At 36.4% G+C, this 26,071-nt stretch overlaps 1 protein-coding gene across 10 annotated transcripts in view; it reads right to left on the bottom strand.

Annotated features, from left to right (window-relative positions):
- DLGAP1 (DLG associated protein 1) overlaps window positions 1-26,071 on the bottom strand; it is an 843,303-nt gene that overhangs the window by 718,487 nt on the left and 98,745 nt on the right. For all 10 annotated transcript variants that reach the window (XM_070629775.1, XM_070629776.1, XM_070629781.1 and 7 more), the window contains exon 2: window positions 15,724-15,883. The gene's annotated coding sequence lies outside the window, so the exon portion shown is untranslated. The remainder of the gene's footprint in view (window positions 1-15,723; window positions 15,884-26,071) is intronic.

Consider the following 26,071-nt stretch of genomic DNA (forward strand, 5'->3'; position numbering starts at 1 on the left):
TACCTGGGTGCACTCAGGATGCAGCATTTCAAGGGACAGGATTAAAGTGAGAATGGGGAAAACTTGATAAGAGATGAGTCTGATGGGCCATTTGTGTCCTTAAATCCCCATTTGGTTTTCGTAGTTTAAGACAGTAGTAGCATTGAAAGTTTCTGAGCAGGAAAACAACTTCTGAACTTTAGAAACAGAACTTGGCAGCACTTGGAGGAAGTTTCAGCACCTCCCACTCCTTGACTTAACATCTTTGCCTTTTTCCTCTTCAATTCTGAGGTCAATCCATCCACCTCTTCTCAGGTCTCAGCCCTATGGCTCCCAGATGGAATTTGACCCGTCACTGGTCTCCTCGTCCTTTTACCTTCAACCTTGTCTTTGCCACTGACACTTCCTGGTAAAAATTTCATTATCAAGTGTTAATTAAATTCCAGAAGAATCACTTCCAAAAACATTATGGGAGCACAGTAGAAGGTCCTAGGGGCATTTTCTTCCCCGTAAACATAGCATGCTTTGAAAGGAGGCAGTTAGGAGAAGGACAGAGTGAGACATTGTACAATTGCTCATATTTCCACTGTTTGTTCCTCCCACGATTTTACAGCTGCTTGCGTCATTTTAGCTGGTGGGCTAGGGGAAGTGGCCATAACAACTCCAAATACGGAAGAAGATTCCTATTTGATGAGCTTCACTTTTCTTTCTAGATACATTCAAAGTGAACGGCTAACTTAGACCTACTTTTTAAAGATTTGTTTGAATTAAATATATTTATTTTTTTATTACAGCTCAATAAATGATATATTCTGTCATAGTCTGGAGAGTTGTAATTCTTTTGTTCTCTTGCGCACACCCCCACAGTACATTCTGACTCTCTTCTTAGCCAAAGCAGTAGCAAAAGTGAGTAGGAGGCAAATACATAAAGCCAACAGGAGATCTGTCAAATGCGAGAACTCATAATCAACGGGCCGAGTCCCCCCATCTTCTCTCCTGTAGATGCAATCAAAAGCTATGATTTTAATTCATTCTTGCCCTGACTTATAATGCAGTAAAGTTGCCCTTTCCAAGCTTTAAAAAAAACCTGTGGAGGAAACCCTAATTACAATATCACACACACACACACACACACACACACACACACACACACTACCACTGCAAACAAACTCTTAAGATTGAAAAACAAGGATAACTCATGATTCTCCAATGTTGTTTAAAGGAAACAAAAAATTACCAAAGACTGTTGCTCTCCTTGTATCTATTATGCATTAGGAAATTTAAAGAGCCTTTCTGGGTGCTAACATTAAAATAACCTTCATAACACTTTTAATTCCAGAATTTGAGGATGGAAAAGCAGATAATTTTTAATAAATGGCACTAGATACAACTGAAAAAAATGGTTTTTAACCTTGTCATCATTCAGAAAAGAAAAGTATTTTAACCACTCGGCCACGGGGCTTTGGGGAGAAACAGGAAAAATAAAATCTTTAAAAAAAAGAAAAGAAAAGAAAAGTATTTTAAAAAGCAATATCATCAATGCCTTTTTTTCATCTCTTAGTTTCAGGACTATGTAGTCAAATACAGAAAACCATTTTCAATATGCAGAATCAAGATTCTTCAGTATTGTCAGCATTTATATTCATCATAAAGTCATAAACATATGTAATTAATATCACCATAAAATGAGTTGATGGAAATAATTTACACAGGACAATCTACGTTAGCCATAAGAAATATGACATAATTTCAAGTATCATGACGTGTCATCATGACTATTTTACAGTGACTGGGCTTCACGCTCACGATTGGAAGCACTCAATCATTGACAAGGAGAGGCAACGACAGCAAAATACTCAGCAGCTCCACGTCTGGAGATGGGGGCAGTCTGTCACCGACCCTTTAATTATGGTGAAATACAGTAGAGCTGCTTCTCATAGTATGTGACAGTTTCTCTCTAGCAACTTCCAACATAAAGCAGCCTCCACCGCACACACCACACTCACTTTAAAATCGGACTCTAAGAACACTAATGATTTCCAGACTTCATGGTATCTAAGCAGACACCAAAGACACCTTGTGAGCATTCCAAGAAGAGCCAAACAGACCAACAGGTCATCTGGGAAAAATACTAAAATAATTCAGTTCAATAATTGAAAATAATGAGAATTTTGAAACTGTTAAGAACATTCTCTATTTTACCACTTTAGGACATTTCTTGATTCTGGGTATATTATGAATAAAATGAGGAGGTAGCAGGGAATTAAGTGTACACGATGAAACAATTTATCATGAATGTTTTCTTTATGCACGAAATCCAGTGCTGTTTTAAGCAATTCTGTTTGCCCAGTGTTTTTCACTCTTTGAAGTTTTAAGTATCAAGAGCTTTTAAATTCTGGAATTTTTGATTCAATCTAGAGATCCAGCAATAGAATTAGAAATTACTCAAGGTTGTAAATATAGTGGATCATACTTTTTTTTTAATTTTATTTTTCCTTTTTCTCCCCAAAGCTCCCAGGTACATAGTTGTGTATTTTTAGTTGTGGGTCCTTCCAGTTGTGGCATGTGGGATGCCGCCTCAGCGTGGCCTGATGAGCAGTGCCATGTTCGCACCCAGGATTCGAACTGGTGAAATCCTGGGCTAACGAAGTGCAGCGCGCAAACTTAACCACTCAGCCACGGGGCCGGCCCTTATAGTGGATCACACTTATGTGGTCTCTGTAGACGATGAAGCATTTCCATATGTACTTCATTGAAATATAAAAGCTGCAAACAATAAAATTCACCAATTGCACATGTATAACTTAGTAACATTTGTAAAACATTTGTCCTTGTACGGACACCATTTCAATCAGGATACGGAATATTTTTTGAAGCCAAGAAGGTTCTCTTGTGCCCACTGGAAGCCAATATTCTTGCTCCTTTCCCAGTTCCTGAAAACCATTTTTCTGCTCTCTTTTACTATAGTTTTGCCTTTTCCAGAATTTCATGTCAATGGAATCATGCAGTGTGCAATGTTTTGTGTTTGGCTTCTTTCATGTTGTAAAATGAGTTTGAGATGTACCCATGTTGTATGAATCACTAATCTTTTCCTTTATAAAAGCTGGCAGTGTTCCATTATACCCATATTCTACAACTTGTTTATCTATGCATCAGGTGATGGACATTTGGGGGTATTTCCAGTTTTTGACTACCATAAATAAAGCTGCTAAGAATATCTGAATACAAGTCTTTGTGTAAACTTGCTTTCATTTCTGTTGGAGAGATACCCAGTGGTGGGGGTTCTGGGCCAGAAGAAAGCGTTTGCTTTACTTGATAAGAAACTGAGCAACTGTTTTCCAAAGAAGCTCTGCCATTTCTACCAGTAATGTATGATATTTCCAGTTGCTCTGCATCCTCACCAACATTTGTTATTGTCAGTCTTTTTCATTTTAGCCATCCCATGAAAGTGATGATTTAATCTGTGATTTTCACTTGTATTTCTCTAATTACGAAAGATGTTGAGCATCTATTCATGAGTTTATTTGCCATTCCTATAACTTCTATGGTAAAGTGTCTATTCAAGTAATCTTCACATTAAAAAAAACTCAGGTTGTTTGCCTTATTATTAAGTCATAAGGTTTCTTATATATACTGGATGCAAAATTTTTATCACCTATATTTTACAAATATATTTTCCATTCTGAGGCTTGTCTTTTAATATTCTAAGAAGTGAACTGTGAAAAGTAATACATTTTAATTTTTAAAAATCCAATTTATCAATTCTTTTCCTTTTATGACGTGCTTTTTGCCTCATCAAAAATCACAAAGATAATCTCCTTTGTTTTCTCAAACAGGTTATAGATTATAGGTCTATATATAGTTTATAGGTCTGTAATTCAGATTAAATTAGTTTTTGTATAGTATGTGAGGTAATGGTTGAGGTTTATTTTTTTCCATGTGGATTTCCAATTGTTCTAGCATCATTTGTTGAAAAAACTAGCATTTCTGCATTGAATTCCTGTGGCTCCTTGCTCAAAAGACAATTCATCATATTCATGGATTTTCTATTTTTTTCCATTGATCTATATAAAGAGTCTTAATTGAACACCACACTGTCTTGATTAATGTAGTATATAATGTACTAATGTGGTATATGGTAAGACTTGAAATCAAGTACCGTAAGTTCTTCAACTTTATTTTCTATTTGCAAATTATTTTGACTATTCTTTTTTTTGGCAATCTCAGGCACATTTTAGAATCAACTGGTCAGTATACTAAGACGTTTTGTGGGATTTTCACTGGAATTACATTAAAACTTGCTGTAATTTCTTTAGGTAGTAGCTTACACCATCAATTTGATATTCCTAATAAAAGCATTTAATGCAAAAAAGTCCCCTCTAATAGCTATTGCTTAGCTACAATTTTGATCTGTAGTGATTTCATTTTCAGTGGTTCAGAATATTTTCTAATTTCCCTTGTGGTTTCTTCTTTGAAATATGGATTATTTATAAGTGCGCTGTTTGATCTCCAAATATTTCCCAAATTTCAAGATACTCTTCTGTTACTCAGTTCTAACTGAATTCTTTTGTGTTCAGAGACCATTCTTTGCATGATTTCAATCCTCTTTAATTTGTTGAGACTTGTTTTATGGCCCAGTATATGGTCTCTTCCGATGAATGTTCTGGGTGTATATCCTCCATTGTTGAAATATTCAAGCAGGTCATGTAAGATGATTGTTTTGTTTGTCTTCTCTACCTTACTAACTTCCTCTACTTGTTTTGCCAATTATAGACAGTGGGTGTTGAAATATTCAACTACAGATGTAGACTTGTCTATTTCTCCACTTGGTTCTATCAAATTTTGCTTCTTGTGATGTGAGGCTCTGTTATTAGATGCAGACACATTAAGGAATATTATGTCCTCTTGATGAATTGACCTCTTTATCATTATGAAATGTCTCTGTTTCTCCGGGTAATATTCCCTGCTCTAAACTTTACTTGTTTTACATTAATAAAGCCATTCTAGCTTTCTTTTGATTAGTGATTGCATGGTATACAAATTTCCCTCTTTTTACTTCTAATGTACCACTTAAATGTTTCACAGGATTGTGTTTTCTTCATCCCTCCAACAATGCACCCCCCCGCATCCCAGCCATAGACTTTCTGCCTGTCAGTCACTAGAACACCATACACTCAATTGCTCAGGACAGAAACCTGGGAAATATCTCAATTTCTCCTTTCTCTCATCTGTCAAGCACATCCTAAAGATTCTTCAGGAAATATCACATATTCACCCACTTTTCTCCATATCCACAGCATGAATCTAAAAGAAGTCAAAATCTGGGCCAGGCCAGTGGTGAAGTGGTTAAGTTTGCACGCTCCACTTTGGCAGCCCAGGGTTCACCAGTTCGGATCCTGGGTGCGGACATGGTACCGCTCGTCAAGCCATGTTGTGACAGGCGTCCCACATATAAAGATGGGCACAGATGTTAGCTCAGGGCCAGTCTTCCTCAGCAAAAAGAGGAGGATTGGCGGCTGACGTTAGCTCAGGGCTAATCTTCCTAAAAAATAAATTAATTAAAAAAAAGAAGAAGTCAAAACCTTCACTACTTTAGAGCTCCTGACCTAACTCCTAGCCTCCACTCCTGCTGGCCACCACTCCATTTCCTCCACAGTAGCAAGGGTCATCTTAGCATATATTACATTATTATCCTGTTTAAAACCTGCAATCTCTCCCATTATACTTAGAATAAACCCCAAGCTCTTATCATACCTAGAAGGCTGTAGGATTCGCGCCCTTACTCCCTCACTAAACCCATCTCTCCTTGCAGCTCACCCAGCGTTGATTCCACCTGGTCTTTCTGTTTCTTGATTCTATAAACTCTTTATCAGTTTAAGACCTCAGCTATTGCCTCTAACTGGAATAAATTTACCTCGTCACTTCCCATTGTTAGCATTTAAAGTAAGAACTCATGCATGCAAAAGAGATATCTCTTCATTAACTCATCCTTTCAACAAATATTTGTTCAGTGCCTAGTAGATGCCAGACACTGAGCTGCATCCTGAGAATAAAATGGTAAGTCTAAAGAATTCTGGTCTTTGCTTTCAAGGAGCTTACAATTCAATGACGAAGACATACATCATTCAATGAGAGTGCAAATATTCTCTGAAAAAAGCCCCATAAAGAGAGTGAGGATGGCTCCTCGAAAGTCCAGAGGAAAACTGAAATAGACTGAAGTTGCAAATAGGAAGAAGGGTTCTTTGACCACAGTCTGAAGGGGGAGTAAAAGTTAAATGGCATATTGTGAATTCAGTAGCGATAAAAAGCATATTAACTGACATTTTAGCTCGTATACATGTACTGTTAACAAGATACATCATGACAATTTTGATTAGACATGTCATGATTAGTAATTAGTTACAACAACTCTCAATTTGGCACAGTCTTGTCTTATACCTAAAAGCAAAATTATGGGTTTATTATTTCACAGGGAGAGGAATGATACTTTGTGTACTGTGAGACAGAAGAGCTAAGAAAAGAGTAACAGCAAGTTTCTTAATAAACTTGATTCTTAATTTGTAAACTTAGTAAAATAAAAATTTATTTATATGACTGTAGAGATTAATTTAGTGAAAACAAGAAATACTTGCATTTCCAAAAACATATGTCTTAGGCCTGATCCAAATATTTCAACCCAATTCAACTCTTCTTTTGATCTGGACTTAAAACCAGAGGCATAATGAACCAAAAATATAAGAGACAGGGACATTAGAATATTTTGGAATTGTTTCTGGGGCTGTCACCTTAAACGGCTGGAGGTAAAGCTAGTAATCCAGTAAAGGTATGACATCATTTGATATATTCCATCAAACTGACTGAAATGTCAAATTTTACATTCAAGTCCTATTTTTCTTCTGGCCTCTCAGCTATGCTGAAATTAATGTACTTCTGATCTATAATATCCTTTCTGTTCACCTATATTTACCCAAATCCTATTTATCTTTTAAAGTTGAGCTTAAAAATAAGCTCCTCTTCCTCACCTTCTGCCATCTTTATAAATGTTTCTCTGTCAGCAAATTCTGGTAATTTAAGCTTGCTGATGTCTAGCCATATGTTACCCTGCCTTCCTATGTAACTTGTGTGTGTGTGTGTGTGTGTGTAAGATTGGCCCTGAGCTAACATCTGTTGCCAATCTTCCTCTTTTTGCTTAAGGTAGATTGTTGCTGAGCTAGCATCTCCAGCAATCTTCCTCTATTTTATGTGGAATGCCACCATAGCATGTCTTGAACAGTGGTGCTGGGTCCCAGCCTGGGATCCCAACCTGTGAACACCGGGCTGCTGAAGTGGAGCAGGCAAATTTAACCACTATGTCACAGGGCCAGCCTCTTCTATGTAACTGTTTTAAATGTGCACTATTTTCACATCCTGTATCCGTTAACCCTTGCTGTTTAATAAGCCACCCCAAAATTCATTAGCTGAATACAACCACCATTTATTTAGCACACAATTCTGCTGGTCTGGGTCAGGTTCGGCTATCTCAGCTAGGTTAGCTCATGCAGTTGAGATCAGTTTGAGGGGCATCTGGGGGCTGCTGATCCTAGATGGCCTCACTCACAGTTCTGGCAGTTGGCTGGTAATTGGGCCAGGTGCTTCTCATCTCTAGCAGGCTGGCCTATGATTCTTGTCATGGATACTAGGTACTAAAAGCATCAAGAGGACAAGCTCCACTATACAAGCACTTTTCAAGACTCTGCTCACATGACTTCTGCTAATGTCCCATTGGCCAAAGTAACCCACTTTTGGATGGGAAGTTCTGTAACATCACTGTCAATAAAGGGAAGGAAAGGATTTGTGGTCATTTTTACAAGTGACCACATCCTCAGATAAAAAAACAACAACAACAAGCATTTCTTTTGAATCCCTAAATCCGTGCCACCCATATATGACAGGCACTCAAAATACGTTTCTAACCAAATACATAAACGCAGGAGTAGATGGATGAGACACTACCACTTCAGTCCATCTCATAGCTTCTTCTCTGTGACAATGTAAGCGTCAATTGACATTTTTTCTGTTAGCACATTAATGCCATTGGCATACAAGTTGATCAAAAGAAATGGGATAACTCAAGTTCTTGATTGGGCAACATGAAACTGGCGAATTGCCATTGCTTTCTAGACCTGATCTGGTTGCTGCAGGAGCCTCTCCCTGCTTCTGGACATAGCAAATGAATCCTCCAGCTTTGAGAATGGTTGGAAGCTTCTTGACTTCAGTTTGCAAAAGCATTTGTAAAAAGGTCCTAGTCTGAGTTTAGAGATATGTCTTCACAGCCTCATGTCACACAGGTGAACTTCAAATTGCATTCTACAGAGGAATCAGCTCTACAGGAATATAAGATGCAAGACAGAGCACAGGTTTTCTATCTCCTTAGGGCAGGGTGGGAAGAGGTTTGAAACCACAGCAGCTACAACCACTAATACCATTTCTCAGTTTCACATCTGACTTCATCTGAGTCTGGATTTTATCTTAAGAATACTCATAAATTAAAGCAATATATTCCTTTGAGTTTTGACTTTAAATTATAGGACATATGCAGCAGCAATACATGCTAGCGGTATTCCAAGTCTTTGGGGAAAATCAAAGGAACAATGAAGAAAGCCATGAGCAATTTTAAAGGCTCAGTAGTGTTTACATTTGACTTTGAACAATAACTAAAAGTTGAACATGAATTTATATATTGCTTAACACAATGGATGCATAAGTCTCTAATACAGCTAAAAACAAATTGGCTCAAGGATCTCTCTATTGAACAGATTGGTGGTTGCCAGAGGAGGGGGCTGAGGCATGGGAAAAATGGAGGTCAAAAGGAAGAAGCTTCCAGTTTTAAAATAAATAAGTCACAGGGATCTAATTTATGGCATAGTGACTACAGTTAACAATACTCTATTGTATATTTGAAAGTTGCTAAGAGAGTATATCTTAAAAGTTTTCATCACAAGAAAATATTTGTAACTAGGTATGGTGACAGATGTTAACTAGACTTATTGTAGTCATCATTTCACAATATATAAAATATTAAATCATCATGTTGTACACTCACAACTAATATAATGCTATATGTCAATTATACCTCAATAAAAGATCTCTCTATGCATTATAGACCAAACGGCGACAGGAAGATACAATAAAGGAGTGAGCAGTTAATTCCTCAAAATCAAACACAGTTTACTGAGTGAGAAAAGTTATCCTAATAAAGGCGAATTTCTTACGGGTGCGAAAGTCCAGAGTGCGAAAGTCCAGCAGTTCTCATGTGGTTGGCCTTAAAGCCATCCCAAAGAAGGAGCAGGAATATTGGACCAAGTAGCAAAAGTGTATCAAATAATAAAGCTGGTTTTTGGCCCCCTCCTACCTCCCACAACACCAGCCACTGCACCAGAGAAAGAACAAGGATCCCACCAGATCCCCAGCAAGGAAGTCAGTGTTTTCCACAATAAAAGTAGTAAAAATTGTTGAATACGTAATTCGATACTTCAAAAGACCAAGCAGCCTCATCATATCGCAATTCTTGGGTTTATTTGTTAGTTGAAAATTCAGACTATCAGGACTGAAATGGGAAGTCCTATAGTTTTACACGGCTCTGCTAAAGGAAGGAAACCTAAGAAGCCACTGTTGGGAGGAAATAAGGTCCTTTTCTGAGCAATGTGGCTAACTCCAGGGCTAAACATCAAACTTACACACCAAACCTGAGAATATTAAAAAAAGGCTAAAATTACCCATATCCTGTTTTAAGTCTTCAGGAACCAAATCTTCTAAAATTTTGGTGCAAAACTTATTTTAAAGGAGATAATCAGCAACATCACAGAATTGAAGGGCTATGGTGTCAGAAACAAAGTATGAATTCCATTGGACTTTTAAAAATTCTATCAGCAATTTATCACGTTCAGGTATGTAAAATGTGCATATTAAATATATGCCATGAATCATCTGTGATTTTTTCCTTTTTTTTTTTTTTTTTTTGGCGAGGAAGATTGGCCTTGAGCTAACATCCATTGCCAGTTTTCCTCTTTTCACTTGAGGAAGACTGTCCGTGATCTAACATCTGTGCCAATCTTCCTCCTTTTGTTTTGTATGTAGGATGCTGCTACAGCATGGCTTGATGAGCAATGTGCAGGTCTGCACCCAGGACCCAAATCTGTGAACCCTCAGCTGCTGAAGTGGAGTGAAGGAACTTAACCACTATGAGACCTGGCCAGCCCCTTGTGAAATTTTTATAGTTTAGAAATATAAGACTATTGGTCGGTTTCCATTGCTATTTAGGTCACATACTGAAATATCAAAATATAAGCTTTTAGTTTATCACATAAGAAGCCCCAAAATAAACCATAAATGCCAATCTGCCTATAATCACTATTAACACATTGTGATATGCCTATTACAATACAGAAGCCATTGGTACCCTCCTGTCCCCACATCCCATTCTTGGGTACTTTTGCTGCCCACTGGCACAGAAGGAGCTTATACATATATGCGCCATGCAACCCCATTCTTCTAACGAGTGCTTATTGGGCTCTGAATGAATACCTGGTTGAGGTGGACCAATCAGGTCCTCTGCAGAAATGGAATCTGGTGGACAGAGATGGACTCAGTTAGCTCTGGACAGCTGATCGGGAAAGCCTCTGTAAACTATGCTTAGGGGGCCACTGCACTGGCCACATAAAGCATGGAAGGAGCAGGTCTGAAGGTAGAAAGTGATGAAGTAGATTCACAGAAAGAATGAACGAGGAAAGGCTGTGAGGCCCACAGATACTGTCAGCTAAAGAGAGTGATGGCTACCCATAGCCAGGCTGAAGTCCTACAGCATGTCTGCACAAAACACTCCTCGTGCATCATCCCAGTGAATCCTCTTTTTTTAAACTAGCTAGAAAGGGATTCTGTTCCTTATAATGAAATGATCCCAGGACATCTAATCTCTTTGCCTATGTTAGGGGCTAGGTCGATGCTAACTCAAAGCTTAACATCCACTCTACTTCATTTTATATTGATTTTTATATTAACACTTGTGAGTTGTGGGTCAGGTGCTGATTGTCAATTCTAATGAATAAAAAGGGTTGTCAGCCAGTCCAAAACAAAAAATAAATAAATACATAAGTAAAGTGATAGTTTTCCCATAAACATCACTAAAGCATTAAAGACAGTAATGAAATATTTGAGTCGATCTGCTACTCTTTCTTATATTGGAGCCATCCTAGTTTTTTTTAACTTATCCTTTCATAGCTAAAATGAAAATCTACTTAAATGCTGCATTTCACAATGTTCCTTTCACAATATCCTTTGCCACTGGTCCTTTTTTTCCTATCGTCTCAACATTTCCCTTTGCTCCTGTGTGTGTTTTTAAATTAATAGTGGTGGGGCCGGCCCCGTGGCCGAGTGGTTAAGTTCACGTGCTCCACTACGGCGGTCCAGGATTTCTCTGGTTCAGATCCTGGGTGCAGACATGCACCGCTCATCAGGCCATGTTGAGGCAGTGTCCCACGTACTACAACTAGAAGGACCCACAAGTAAAATATACAACTATATACTGGGGAGATTTGGGGAGAAAAAGTAGAAAGCGAAAAAAAAGAAGAAGATTGGCAACAGTTGTTAGCTCAGGTGCCAATCTTTAAAAAAAAAAAATTATTGGCAGTATTTGGAACACCACGGTATTTAAAAACAGAGTTGAAAATTATGAAATGAAACAGTTTTTATCTCTCTGCTCAATTCCTTAAGGTAATGGATGTTGAGTAGAGATCTAATCTTATCACTATTTTTAACATCCACTAATTCCAATCAGTCTGACTTCACAGACCTTTAAATATTTTGTGAAACTTTACATTTATTTTCCATGGTTAAGGCAATCCTTTTTAAAATTATGATCGTAAATAATTTCTTGAAAAAAGTTATGTTTTTATTTTATAAAGGATTTAAAAGGATATGACCATGTGCACTTTTATGAGCTAAAATGTAAGGTCCATAAAGGTAGGAATTTTTTTGGTCACTTTTGCTTATTAATATATCTCCAGGATCTGGAAAGGTGCTGAGCACATAGAACATGTCTAATAAATACTTCTTGAGTAAATGAGTCTCAGAACTTGTCAGTAGATGGTAAATAAAAAATAAAACTTTTATGATCAATTATAACACTGGCTTGTTACATGACTCTAGGCATGTACCTGATTATTTGTATCCTTCAATCATCCATTTCCTAAATATTTATTGAGTGCCTATTATTTATCAGGAACTATGGCTGGGAGCAAGGACACCAAGACAAATAGACCATAGACAGCTCTCTCTAGGAGCTCAGAGTGAAAGGGTAAACTGATGAGTGTACATCCTTTGCAAGATAAGATGGTAAGTAGGACAGAAGTTGAATAAGATATTAAATAAACTTAGAGCAGACAGCTCTTTATTTCTTAATAATATATTATGCAAATGGACTATCTCCCCTATGTAGTCATCTATGAATCGTTTTATAGGTCAACAAGAAACTGATCAGGACATCAAAAGAGTCATTTATCAGATGTGAATAGTTTAAAATTGGTAGTAGAACTTCAAAAATACCTTTCTTGTTCATGTATGAAAAATTTCCTTCAAAACAACTTCTTATAACACCTTCCGATTTATATATCACTGAGATTAGGTGTCCAACAGACAGGGATAAAATAGTCTTTTAACACACTGTAGATTAATGATTTCTTTTATAATATATATGAAGAAGGCATAGTTAAGTGCTAAAGAGCCCTGACTTTGGACTCAGAGCAAACTAGGTTTTGACTCCACCCCTATAAATTACTGTCATTTACCTTATGATGTCAGGACCAAGTTTTCATCTATACCTGAAATCTATCTGCCGATGTCAAGAAATACAGTTCATACAGGCAAACTGATGCCTCTTATAAATTCTATATCTTTCCTGATCACACAGAATAATGAGCTCACTCCAGTTTCCAATTATATTATGGAATAGGCATAATTTTAATTGAGTTTATCAGAACTGCTAAAATTACAGTTTTTATTATTCCTGGCTGAAAATTTATCTGACACCAGTGACAGGGAACTCTGAATCTTCAAGACTCAGTAATCCAACACGAGCTTAATATTTACCAAAAATAAAATATTGCATGTCAATATTTACCACTTAATCCGAATGTACAAGTTCTGTCAATGAAAGAAACAGGAATCATCGCCTGCTAAACGAAAGGACACACGATTTGACATAGTGAATAGCAGTAAGTGCGATGTCAAGCCCACTGAAAATGCTTACCTTTGGAATTCTTTAAATTAAAAAATTTAAGAGACTTTTACGTTTAGACTCTTAAAACTCTTATAATAAAGGTTTCCACGTTACACCACTGGTTATAGCAACATTTACATGTACCATTTTTATAGAGCCTTAAAGTGCTAAAACACTTCCACAAACATTATCTCATTTAATTCCCACTACCACTCAGCATTTTTTTTTTTTTAGAGAAAAACAAACTAAATCTCAAGAGACCAAGAAGAGAGTGGCCTTAAATCACAGTCAGCAACCTGGTCTTCTAACTTCATGTCCAGTACTATTTCCCTCACAAAGACTCAGTTTTAGGGCAAATATAAAAAGCTGGAAGATATTTGTGTACTCACTTTATTCTTCTTTGCCTGACAACCCTATTTCTTAATTATACTGTCAGATTTTCAATGTACCTAAGCAGATCTCTTTCAGTAAATTTGCCAAGAAACAGACTAAACATTTTGCTATTCCTAGATAAAATTGACATTTATGAAGAATATAAAAGGAAAATTCATGAGATCACAATCTTCTTAAAATTATATTATAAAAGTGAACCTAAATAAGAGATTACATATGAAATGACTCTTTTAGAAAAATCTCTAGAATGTTTAAAACAGTTGCAGTTTTGATACTCTTTAAGAGCTAAGGTGTACTTAAAAGTTTCATAAATATAATCTAGTTAATACCAGGACTTTATGAAATTCTATGCTCTTTCCTGTCAATTCATACCAAGAATTATGAATTACTGCTATTATCCATATACTTTCAGGATAAAAATATATAAATAAAATAAGGAAAATGTGCTTAAGGGGGAAAAAGTATCAGTTTTCTTATAAAGTAGAAATAAGATTAAATAAGAACTGTATCTTACATTATGTAATTTTCACAAACATTCTCATAGATGGATATTCTCTCGTTCCCATTTCAAAGATGAGAATATTTTTAAAAGTTAGATAATTTACTCAATATTAAGATGCTAGAAAGTGGCAGTTTTGAGGTCAGAAAGTTTAAAACATAAATGATCTTCAGAAATATAACACATGCCAGATTTGAAAACCAAAAATCTACTCTTGAAGAATACAGTAATGTCTTACCAACTTATCAGGTGAGATTAAAGAAAATTCAACATAGTAGGAGAGTTTATAGATGAGAAATTTAAGTCCTTATAGAGAAAACAGCATTAAGTTCAAGGACTGGTGAACTTACAAATGTTTACACAAACACTTAACATAATCATACCTATTTTTGAACACTTATTATGTGCTAATTTATAAATTAGCTCATTTGATTTTCCCAACTACCCCAGAAGTCATGGACAAAAGGTAGCAGAGTCAGGATTCAAACCAGAGAAACTGATCTGTTCCCAAAGCCCATGTTCTCATCCACCATGCTATGACCAGGGGCATTTACACACCTTCACCCTTTCCGGTTTCCATTTATCAGGATTTGTTCACCAAGAAACTTTCAGGATATCCCTTCCCTACATAGCGTATGAAATATTTGAAAAGTTGTTACACATTATAGATGAATATGCATTCCAAGAGGTCTAGTTCTCAGTGTGAGTATTTAATATCTTTCTCAGAGGTACTGACTCACCTTGAACCTCAGCAGTTGAGATGCAGAATAACTTGTATCCTTGAGAAGGAAAATCTTCGGATGGCCTTTATTTCTCAACATCTATCCATCCAACATAATTTCACGTCACGGCCAAAGCACCTATTTCCATCCCTTCCCTGTCCTTATGGCAGCCACTGGAATGTACTTCTAAGCAATGCAGAGTCCCCTTGCTCACCTTCATCTCCTCCAAGTCATCCCTACAGTAACTACTCCTATTCTGCCGTCTGATTCGACTTTAATGTCCATTCCCAGGCCCAGATCCCTCTTTTGTTAATTAACCCCAAATGGAGTGACTGGCAGCTTAGTATACTGGAACAGAAAATTTTGACTTTGAAGAAAAGATATGCAGAAGCAAACTTCTATGCATTGGAAGTACAGGTAAGGGAAGCTCACAGTTAGGGGAGGATTTGCATAAAGATAATCATAACAGCACATTTTCATCATAACCAATTTCAAGAAGATAATCTCTCTATTTTACAGTTATTGATTTTATAGCAGTAGAAATAACATAGATTGCAGCAATTACAAGTTTCATAAAACCCTATTGCAGTTACATTTTAAAGAAGAACACGTCATGAAATTCTCCTTGCACTAAATGTTAACTCCCTATACTTTACATAAGTAATAAAAATATCTTCAAATACATCAGCATATCTTATCTAATAATAAGCATATCAATCAATGTACCAATGCCTTTTTGTGGTAGCCTATTTTTTCCCCTCCACCATGTGTCTATTTAGTTATTATAACTTTCCAATTTATAACAAGTCAGAAATATTTCAGTACAGGTCATGACATCAATCATCATCCAAAACAGAAATACATTTTTAAACTCTTACCCAGTCTTAATGAGACAAACGTAATCTGCTCTGCGACAACTCCATTAATCTGGGATGATATATGAGTAAATGTTCGCTGATCCTTTCAAGAAAGTATCCCAGGAAAAGGTGTGAGCAGTAATCAGAGAAGGTGGCGCTCGAGAGCACCGTTCACTGTGTGCTGAAACACAGAAGGGGACAAAAAAGGAATGCAACTTTGTTAACAGAGCTTCACAGTTACTTTCTCAATATTATTTGTACATGTTAAACCACGGGGATAGCAGCCTTACTCTTATCCTTTAACTGACAGTTCAGAGGCAGGCTACTCAAGGCATCAAGAGGACGGACTCTGGGTCAGATGACCATCACAGCTCAGCCACCCACTCTGCCCCTTTGGACAAGCTATGTAGGCCCTACGCAGAGGGCTGTGAAAAGAATAATTAAATTAAGACAAGTAAAATGCTCTTAACAGTGTTCAATAAAGAGTAGTTATTTCATTCCTTCCCTCATTTTTTTTTTCTGTTCTTGGTTAAAACTTCGGAAAGAAGAGAGAGCAAACGTTCCTTTATTGAGTACACAATATAAAGCACTGGGTTGGGGCTTTATAGAAATCGTCTCAGTTCATTCTCAGTTATTATTGCTGTTTTGCAAATAAGGAAACTGTGAGATTCAGGGAATTAGTAATTTTTCAAAGTTAGACAACAAGAGAGCAGTAGAGTTGGGACATAAACCACGTCTGTCTGCTTTTCAGAGTCCTTGCTTCTTTTGAACTCTCATATTTGAGGGGTGATTCAGCATATTTTGATGCTGTCCACAGCAAAACAGCAAATATATCGAATTAAACTCTTACTATTGGTTTAATATAAAATACTGTTTTTCATAAACTAGACTTAAGCTTACTTACACTGAGTTTTAGGAGATATATTGCCTGACACTGAAATTGCACATGAAATTTAGCACATGAAACAAACAAAACAACATTCAAAGAAATTTCTCTATCTGGGATAATTTATAGTAACATTTACCATCATGAAAAGATAACAAAAAGCAACTTTTCAAATTGCTTACAGCCCAATTTACCCAACAATTCAGACTGTACTAAAGTCAACTTGAGAAAAAATTACTCTGATTATAAAATTAATATCTTTATTAAAATCTGTAAAAAGCATAAATAAAAATATTTAATAGTAATACTACCACATCATTATAGTCATTGCTAATGATGCAGTATATTTTCTTCTAGACTACTTTTCAATGGTTAGCTTTTTTCCTAGATATATAACACGATATTGTATCCTTGTTTTTTTAATCAAAATAACATAAACAGTTCAAGGCTTAATAGTTTGTAAACATGTTCTTTATTAAATAATGTAATAATAAACATTTCATATAAAATTTTCACTTTTAATATTTTTATTATTATGGAATTTAGGTCCATTATCCCTTCTTGGCAATACCAAACTCCAGAAAATCTCTTGAAGATAAGATTTTCTTGAATCTCATTTAGTAGGATAAGCCTCATCTGACCTGAACTGATGTAAGGCCACTTATCCTCATTATTCATGAAATTCAATATGAATACTCTTCTTATAAATCACAATAGAAATCTTAATGTATTAATGGATTTGGTTGTGGAGTCCTGCCCCAGAACCCACTGAGGAGCATTATAAAATATAATCTATATACCCCATATTACCTTTTTAAAAATCTAAAAAGTTCTAAATTCTGAAACCCTTAGAATTTTGGATGAGCATTTGTAGACCTGAAATAATAGTAACGGAATCTTATACGGTGCTTACCATTTGCCAGGCATATTATTTTAATTGCTTTACATGTAACAACCCACCTGACACCTCGACAAGATCAGTACCACATTTAATCCCATTTTAAAGATGCAAACACAGAGGCACAAAGAGTCCCAGTAACTTGCTTAAGTCCACATTGGTAGGAAGTGACAAAACTGGGACTTGAATCCGGACAGTCTAACTCCAGCATCTGCATTCTTAAGTCATGATTCTTAACCACTGTCCTTCACTCTCAGAAGTACAATTACTAAATCAATAAGCATTTTTAAGATCTTGATATGGACACACTGTCCTCTTAGAATGTGGTATTTGTACCAGTAGTACTGGGAATGACAAGAAGTTTCATATCATTGTTGTCACTGGTTGTAATACATTTTTAAATTTTTGGTATTAGGCAGGCAAATACAATTAATTTTGTACTTTGCTTTGATTTTAACTTGGTTTTTGTGACGACAATGAACATGTTTGCATATTTTTCTTATCACATTTGTTTTCTCTTCCTTCAATTACCTTTTCATACTCTTCGCCAAATTAGAGTTACAATTATCTACTGGTATATTCCTGTTCCTCATGCTAACCTGCATGATCTCTTCCAGGCTTGTCAGTGTCACCCTTCAGCCCCAGTCTGCTGCCATTTCCCACCTGTGGAAGAGAGTTGTAACTCTGTGGCCATGTTCACCTGGAAGAAGTCTCCTTTCAAAGCCCAGTCATTCCACAGTGGTCCTTTTTCCCTCCTTTCTTCCTCCTCCTCCACCATTCACTTGGAAACTGTTGGGATGAATTATTTGGAACTCCTTGGAATGTTCTCCTGCCACAGCTTTTCTTTCATTGTGGCTTCTCATGAGTCAGAAACATCCCATAACCTCCAACACTGGTACCTTTCAGAAACTCCAGTCTCTCTGAAGTGCATGCCTCTCAGCTCTACTGTAGTCTACACATTCTCATCATCTACCACCATCTTGGGCATTCTTCATTGCTCCTTTAATGAATAAGGTTTGTTCATTACATGAACAACTCATTCAGCATTCCCAACCTCTGATGCTTTTCTTGGCACCTCTGCCAACCTTTGGCTTTAGAAAGAATGAGAAGCCAAAACAATTTCTCTTTCTACAAATCCTCTTCAAAAGACGTTCAAATTTCTAGCAATCTAAGCTGGAGATGGCACTAATCCAACTGTGTTTCAGCCAGCCCTGCCAGCATGTATGTCTTTAATATATATATGAGACATATGTTATCCCTTGTTCTCAGCTATGGGTTTTTAGGCAAAATGTTAAGGCAATGAGAATGGTCTCGTTAAAAGCCTATTACACTTCCTTACTCCAAGGCTTTGCCACACACTGCTTTCTCTATCTGAAATACTTCAGCCCTCCCTCAAGTTTGATCCACCACCTGATTAGCTAATTTGTACTTACCTTCCAAGAAACCTTCAGGAAGCTTGTCCTGACATTTCAGGATCACTAGATGCCCCTACTCCTGACTTTTCGTCCCCGCAGGGCACCCAGCATATGTCGTTTCCCTTATTCACAGCTCTGTCCCCAACAACATCATCAGCACATTGCCTGTCACCAAGGGAGCACTCAACAAATAACTTTTGAATTGATTTGAATACAAAATGTTAAAATATTTTGGGAACTCAACTGTATCATCCTTTGATAACTGATTATAATTTTAAGCAATATGCTCTTTCTGGAAATTTAAGAAATGCCTAATATTCTTTTTTCCCTAATTCTTATGATTCATGCTTGTTACAGACTGAACTATGTTCCCCTCAAAATTCATATGTTGAAACCTTGACCCCCCAATGTGATGATATTTGGAGGTGGGGCCTTTGGGAGGTGATTAGGTTTAGATGAGGTCATGACGGTGGAGGCCCCATGATGGGATTAGTGTCCTTATAAGAAAAGGAAGAGAGACCAGAGTTTCCCATCCAGACCTCTGGGGACACAGCAGGAAGGCAGCTATCTGCAAGCCTGGAAGAGGGCCTTCACCAAGAACTCAATCTGCCAGCACCTTGATCTTGGATCCCCAGCCTCCTGTGAGAAATAAATGTCTGTTGTTTCAACCACCCAGACTATCGCATTTTGTTACAGCAGCCAGAGCTAAGACAACGCTTTTCCATATAAAACTATTTAAATTATGTAAAGTACATTAGAGTGTGAAGTTCAGGATAAAAATTTTTCCTTCCAAATTGGTAGTCAGTGACATAACACCTTTTGTCATGTATTAATTTCTTAAATATATTTGACACATATCCATTTTTGAATATATCTGTTATATTTCAAGTTCCAATCTTTTGTTCTAACATTTCATCTATTCCTTTGTTAATGTAACACTCTTAATTATTGCTGATTTAAATTATATTAAATATCTAATAGGATGTTAACCTATAACTCATCTCCGCTGGGTTTTTTTTTTTATATTTTCATCATTATACTCACACATTTATTTTTCTGAATAAATTTCATAATATTTTTGTCAATTTCTCAAAATATCCCAAAGAAGTTCAACTGGAAAGTTTAGAAAACATGAATTTGTAAAGAAGATATATCTTCATAAAATTTGTTTTTCCTATCAGAGAACATATTTAGTCTTCCTTTTTTCTTGGCAACGAGCTTCTATAACTCTTGTACTTTCCTAAACAATAAGAGCAATGGGGTATTCTTTTGTTATAATCTTTGGTCTTTTGTCCTCAAATAGTTCTAGTACTTGAATAGTTTCAGAGTGATGAAGGTGAAAGGGACACCCTGGTCCTGTTATTCATAACAAACCCCTTTCAATCACCTCTAAGTTTAAGTTAATGAGGTGACTTTTTGAAAGCCCCCAAGGATACAGACTGGTTACCAGGGGAACCATCCATGTGATTAAAGACTTGGAACTTTCTGCTCTACACTCAGACCCCCCAGAGGGAATTGGGGCTGAAAGTTGAATCAATCATCAATAGCCAATGATTTAATCAATCACATTTACGTAGTGAAGCCTCCATAAAATCCCCAAAGGACGGGGTTTGGAGAGCTTCCAGGTTGGGGAACAAGAATCCACCCATATACCGGGAGGGTGGTACACCCTAAACCCACAAAGACAGAAGCTTCTACGCTTGAGTTCCTTCCAATCCTCGTCCTGTGTACCTCATCATCTGGCTACTCATTCATGTACTTCAATGCCCTTTGTCATAAACTGGTCATCTAGTAAGTAACCTGTTTTCATGAGTTCTGTGAGCCACCCTGGCAAATTAATCTAACCCAAGGAGGAGGTCAAGTAAACCTCCAATTTATACTCAGTTGGTCAGAAGCACAGATGGCAACTTGAACCTGCACTTGGCATCTGAAGGGGAGGGGGCAGTCATGTGGGACGGGGCCCTTAACCTATGGGGTCTAACGCCATCTCCTGGTAGATAGTGTCAGAATTGAGTTAAATTGTAGGATACCCAGCTGGTATCTGGAGAATTTGAGAACTGCTTTCTGTGGGAAAACCTCCACATTCTTGAAATACTGAAAATAGTAGTATTATTTTAAGTATTGAGAGTTAGTGAGTAAAGGAAACAAGTGGCTTTTTTTTTACACATCTTTCATTCAGCAGTATAAGTATGTTAGATTTGTCCAGCTTATCGTTTATCCTAACTGCTATATGGTATCATTGTACCATAATATATTTATCCACAAACAGAATACAACATCATATTAAGAAAATAATGTACACAACCAAGTGGGATTTATTCCAGAAATGCAAGATTGGTTCATATTAGGAAACCTATTAATGTCATATGCTACATAGTTATCTCCATATATGTTGAAAAGCCTTCACAAAATTTCAACATTCACTCATTATAAAAACACTGAAGAACATAAGGGAGATGGATTCTTTCTTAACATGAAAAATATCTATATTCCTCAATCCTAAAATGAGTACATTACTTAATGGGGAAAGATTAGAAGCGTTTCTACTCAGATCAGGAACTGGAGGAGGGTGGCCAGTATCTCCATTATTATTCACGGTTGTTCTGAATGTATTAGCAAAGGCAACGAGACAAAATAAATCAATTAAAAATATAAGAATTGGCAAAGAAGAGGTAAAATTATTTCCACTCATAGATGATTTGATATCTGGAAAATGCTAAAGAATCGATAACAATATTACTTCAAACAATAAGAGAATTTAATAAGGCAACAGAATATGAATTAATGTTCAGAAAAAAGCTTTCATATACATTGCATTATAAATAAATAACATAACCACACTGAAGGGGATGAGAAAGAATAGCTTTAAGCTAAGTAACTTTCAGAAGCAGTGTTTTGATTACATACTCTAAGGCTAAAATGAACTGCATACACATACTGTACTCTAGTTAAGATTTGTTTTTCACAGAAGCATGAAATGGCAATTGTGAAACACTTTTATGTGTGTTTTCAGATTGAGTAAATAATTAAACATATTGATGACAATGAGAGTGAGGTTTCTCAGTGTTACAAAGAAGAGTTAGTAATGGAAGGGAGTTAGCTAGACTGAACCCTGTGATGTTGGACTGGAATCAGATATATCAATATGAACCCACGACTGTGTGTGTGTGTGTATGTCTGTGTGTGTACACACAAATAGATATAGAGAAGATATAGATGTATGTGTGTTTGTGTATAAAAACATAAGTCCTAGCTCTGTCAGGTGAGAGAGGACCTAGAAGCAATGGAAAAAGATCAGTGAGCACACTTAGCCCCCAGATCTTGGTTTCCAAATACTCTTCTTCAATAAAATGAACCACAATTCCTCAGAGAAATGGTCAATTTCAGGAATGAGGCAGAGATGAGCGTGATGAGGGAATGGGGCACGATGAGACCACAAAATCTTGTGGTGCCAGAAACTAAGCAAGTGCTCAAAATTTGATGGCATGTCAAAAGACAGAGAAGCCAGCCTGAAAGAGCTCCCAATGACCAAATCTAGAATAAGGTGAACAACATAGTAAATAATAATAACGAAATTCACCTCACGGAATAAAATAAATATCCTTGAGTCCATACTAAAATTAAGTAACTGCATGAATAAACAAGGATGAAGCAGCTCATCCTAACAGTAGAATTGAAATTAATAAACACAGAAGGAATGATGCAAACAGAAAATCACCGTCTCACAAACACCACAGTAATCACTGTTGCAGAGGCAAGAATCATTGATGGAGGCTAAAATTAGTGGGCAAAGGTATATGAGAAAATACGATATTTGCACAGTCTCAAGCTGTCTCTCCACAAGTCACTTATTAACTACAAAGGAAAAAATGTAAACTTATAGTGCAGAAAACTAAGAGACTCCACCTCAATCAAGAGATCAAACCTAACCTCACCAGGAATGAGATATGTCAACATCATTTACCTCTTGATATGCTGCAATGAAGTCACATCATCACTTCTGGGGTATTCTTGACAAAAATGAGTAATCTGAATTTAATCATGAAGAGACATCAGTCAAAAACTGAGGAACATTCTCCACATTAACTGGCCAGAACTCTTCAAAAACTTCAAGGTCATGAAAAGAGACAAAGTCTAAGGAAGCTCCCCAAATCAAAGGAGAATAAAGAAACAACTAAACCCAACGTGTGATCCTGGATTTGATCCAGAACCAGAAAGAAGAGAGTTGTGGCAGAATTTGCAAAATTTCAAGAAAGTTTATAGACTGTATCAAATTAATTTCATGATTTTATAATTGTACCACAGTTATATAAGATCTTAACATTTAGCAAAGCTGGATAATGGGTTAATGGGAACTCTTTCTAATACTTTTGCAAATGTTTTATAACTCAACTTACTTCAAAATGAAAGTTTAAGAACATTTTTAAAACACTTGGAAAAAGAATAGCAAAATAAATTCAAAGATAACAGATGAGTGGAATGAATGAAAATGAGTACAGAAGTCAATTGGGTTAAAACAAAATCTATAACGGAAAAAAAACAACTATGTCAAAAACTGTTTCTAGAAATTCTTAATATTAAGAAAAGAAGAAGAATGAAATGTAGCAATACCACATGATAATGAGGGCATCTCTAAAGTAAATAAAAGTGTCTTAGAAAGAACTTCATGCTGTAACTTATAAAACAGAGCGGTCAAGAAACACACCCATACATATACAGCAACCTGATTTATGATAAAGATGCCATCTCAATGAATGGAAAAACAATGAAATTGAGTCTTTTGAATAAATGGTGCTTGACAAATTGAAGATGTATGTGGGAAAAAAATTTCCCACAGGAAATTTTTGAGGAAGAGTCTTGACCACTTCCCTCACACTGTGTCAAAAACATAAAAACAATGCCAGATGGATTGTAGACCGATATGAAAAGTAAAACAAGACAGCTTTCAGAAAAACAGCTAAACTTACAAAAACCAGTAATACCAAGCGTTGGCAAAGACATAGAGGAAGTGGAATTCTTATGTGACTGGTCCAAGAGTAAATTGGTTTAACCCTTCTGAAAGACTGTGTGGCTAAAGCTGTGCAAATGCAGAGACTTTGACCAACAATTCCACTCATAGGTGTATAACCAAGGGAATAAGTATATATGTGCACCAAAAGATGTGTCGCGGAATCTTCATAGCTGTTTTATTCTTAAAAGTCAAAACCCAGCAACAAGGCAAATGTTCATCAATATTAGAACTGATTAATAAGTATGCTATGTTTATAAAATTGACTGTTCTGCAGCCATGAAGATCAAACTACTACCTACAACATGGATCAATCCCACGGAGATAACACTGAGTTCAACAAAAAAATCAAGAGAGCATAGTGTATCATTCTGTTTATATAAAAGTCAAAAAACTGATATTACTATTTTGTAGTGGAAAAATGCATTATCATTGTTATCTCTGGGGGGTATTAATTAGGAGGGCTCATATGGGAGTTCTTCAGGCTGATGATGATATTCTGTATCTTTATGTTAGTGGGGGTTACACAGGTGTATTCACCCATCATGTTACCAAGCTTTACACTTAAGATTCACGCACTTTATGTAGGTTATAATTCAGTGGAAATTAAGAGAAAAAATTCTTTCTTAAATGAATCCTTTTATCTCAGTTTTCATAGTTTAAACACGCCACATTATCAGACAGAGCTTTCCAAAGTATGCAATTAAAACCAAGCATTAATTTCTGAGAACGCATTCCTCCATAAAATAACAAAAGAAAGAAAAAGGACTGTTTTCATCCTTCAACTCCCTTGCGGAAAACGGATGCTTCAGCTATCTGTTTATTACTTTGTAGAACAAGAACAGATAACATCCAGGCTTTTACTATAAGTGTTGATTGTTCCATCTGTTCGAAGTGTTTATTGCGTCTCAAAAAATGGAGGGAAATGTTAGTTATTGGATACTGTTTAGCTCAGCACATATCTTAGAAAAATATTTTTAATTTATGTGTACCAAACCTGATTGTTTTTGAAGAAAAAACAAATTTAAAATGAGGTATTATATTTTTCTAAACTTCTAGCTGTATAAAGGTGCTAATGAAAACAATGTACAGTTATCCCTCGGCATCCATGGAGGACTGGATCCAGGACCCCTCATACCAAAATCTGCAGACGCTCAAGTACCTTATATAAAACAGTATAGTATCCGCATATAACCTATGCATATCCTCTCATATACTTTAAATCATCTTTAGATTACTTATAATACCTAATACAATGTAAATGCTATGTAACTAGTTGTTAATACTATATTGTTTAAGGAATAATGACAAGAAAAAAAGTCTGTAAATGTTCAGTACAGACACAATGGTGGCAGGTTTTTCAGTCCAAGGTCGGTCAAATCCACAGTTGGTTGAATCCAAGTTCGTTTGAACCTATGGATGCAGAACCCAAGGACATAGAGGTCCAAATGTATTTCAATTTTCCTCAACATTAAAAGTAAATATAATCACATTTTCCCTTGATAATTGTAAAATTTCTAGAACCTTCCATCTCTATTAACTCCGATCAACTAACTTAACTCACATTAGTTTTAAATCTCTGAAACTGCAGTCATCATGATTTTTTCTCTGAAAGTCTCACTTGAAAGAAAAATGAACAATATACCGTCCCTCTCCTTAAGGATTTCATATTGCTGTAGAAAACAGACCATTATAGTATCATTAAATCTATAATTAAAATATGAAATGTGAGTGCTAGTCACACAACCACTGATTTCTACCAATAGAATGTGAGATGTCTGGATCTCCATTAGCCACTATACTAACCACAGGGCCTATAACGCAGTGTCTTCTCGAACATGGCTGGATATCAGTATATTGCTTTATTCCCTAAGGTAACTCCCTTTAGGCAAAAAGAAAAGGTTCAGTTATGATCAACACCTTCTGTTATGAAAAAGTTAGGAAATACATATATATTCAATTTTAAAATGCAAAATAATCGAGGGCCAGTGTGATGGTGTAGTGGTTAAGTTTGCACACTCCACTTCAGCAGCCCGGGGTTCACAGGTTCAGATCCTGGGTGCAGACCTACACACCGCTCATGAAGCCATGCTGTGGTGGCATCCCACATACAAAATAGAGGAAGATGAGCACAGATGTTAGCTCAGCAACAATCTTCCTCA

Source organism: Equus przewalskii, chromosome 7, assembly GCF_037783145.1.
Source record: "Equus przewalskii isolate Varuska chromosome 7, EquPr2, whole genome shotgun sequence".
Taxonomy (NCBI): Eukaryota; Metazoa; Chordata; class Mammalia; order Perissodactyla; family Equidae; genus Equus; species Equus przewalskii.